Below are 2,048 nucleotides of genomic sequence, written 5' to 3' on the forward strand. Positions count from 1 at the left end.
CTGATATCGACTTTATATCGTATGACAGCCAGGCAATGAAGATCAGCTTTTTTTAAAAAAGAAATCAGATCTAAAATGTGTCGATTTTGTAGGCGATGACAATTAAACAGAAACCCTGTTAGGCTGGCTGACTGAAACTAAAAGTCTGTGTGCATATACTCTATTCTTGGTTAGAAGCTGCTTTAGGAACTTCCAGATGCAAAATAAAAGTCTGTTAAGCTTTACCTTGACAGTAGCACATGCATATTCAGAGGAGGATTCACACATGTTATTTATCTAAACAGTGTGAGGATCAGCCTGTGATCTCTAATTCTGCGACAGACAGAAACACTCCTTCACTCCCCATCTAAAAGACAGAAGACAGAAACATGATATTTGAATATGAATGTGTTAAAAGGTTTGTTTAAATGTAGAAGCAGGGCTCTTCTTGAAGTCAATACTAACCTGTTGCTCTCAGGGCTGCTGTCTGTGCTCTCAGTGCTGCTGCCTGTGCTCTCAGCTGCTGTCAGACATGGAAAATAATGTTAATGGCGTGTGTGAATAAAGCACATAAGAATGAGGAATCAATCATTTTGTGTCAATTAGTTATGACTATAATCATATAATCACTGTTATGATTTCTTCATGTCAGTAAAAGTAATAAGACAAGGCAAAATATACCAAAACAATCTTAGTTGTTTTAACTTCAGTGACTGTGAGCTGAACTAAAGCCTCTGGTTTTCCAACACAACAGGAATACCATCCAGAATCAGAGAGTGTCAGTCCAGTCATCAGCACAGTGAAAGAGCTTTTACCATTATCACTGATCTGCACTGATAAATTTTGGGATGTGTCAGTCTTCTTCTCTGTGAAACACCTCTTGTCTTGACATCTGCACCACATTTGTTGTGTATTCCTGTATCCAGAACTGTAGAAACACTTAACTATGACATTGTCACTTTTATGTCCAGATACTCTGCTTTTGACAGACACATCAAGAGCTGAAACACACAGACAGCAGATATTAGAGATAGCTTGAGAGTTATTAAGAACCGAAGAACTATGCTCTATTTGAATATGAATCTGGTCTCATATCTGACTGAATTGAGAGATAAAGCTGCTCTTTCTCATCCTGTTCAAGTATTCCTCCGATCTCTACAGCACACCAGTAAGCTCCAGTGTCTTCTTGCTGCAGGTTACTCATAGTCACAGTAAAGAAACTCTGATCTGTATGATCAATCACTGACAGGTTTCCTTTGGTTTCTTTAGTATACACCAGAATAGAGCAATAATTAAATGCAGCCTTGGTATTAAAGCACCAGTATTTCTTGTATTCTGTAAATTTTCTGTCATAATAACATGGAATAACAACAGATCCTCCAGTCTGAACAATTACCGCTCTGCTTGCTGATCCAATTTTGCACTCTGGATAAAGAAAAAGATCAATTTTGAGCATTTGAATCTATATACATACAGTTAGGTCCATAAACATTTGGACATCGACACAATCCTAACATTTTTGGCTCTAAACACCAACACAACGAATTTTAAATTAAACAAATGTGCTTTAACTGCAGACTGTCAGCTTTAATTTGAGGGTATTTACATCCAAATCAGGTAAACGCTGTAGGAATTACAACAGTTTGCATATGTGCCTCCCACTTGTTAAGGGTCCAAAAGTAATTGGGCAGAATAATAATCATAAATCAAACTTTCACTTCTTAATACTTGGTTGCAAATCCTTTGCAGTCAAATACAGCCTGAAGCCCGGAACGCAAAGACATGTAAAATTGAGCAGAAAATATTGCCTGAAACACTTCAAAAATTATCCTGCTGCTTTTGTCAGCAGTCGGATCATCAATAAATATAAGAAAACCAGTTCCATTGACAGCCATACATGCTCACACCACCATGCTTCACTGCTTAGGATCATGAGCAGTTCCTTTCCTTCTCCATACTCTTCCCATCACTCTGGTACAAGTTGATCTTGGTCTCATCCGTCCATAGGATGTTGTTCAAGCACTGTGAAGGCTTCTTTAGAAATCTAATCTGACCTTCCTGGTTTTCAT

General features: G+C 37.9%; 1 pseudogene; it reads right to left on the reverse strand.

Moving 5' to 3' along the window:
- Positions 1-292: 292 nt before the first annotated feature.
- Positions 293-2,048, reverse strand: LOC130238714 (polymeric immunoglobulin receptor-like; annotated as a pseudogene).

This window comes from Danio aesculapii, chromosome 2 (genome assembly GCF_903798145.1).
Source record: "Danio aesculapii chromosome 2, fDanAes4.1, whole genome shotgun sequence".
Classification (NCBI taxonomy): Eukaryota; Metazoa; Chordata; class Actinopteri; order Cypriniformes; family Danionidae; genus Danio; species Danio aesculapii.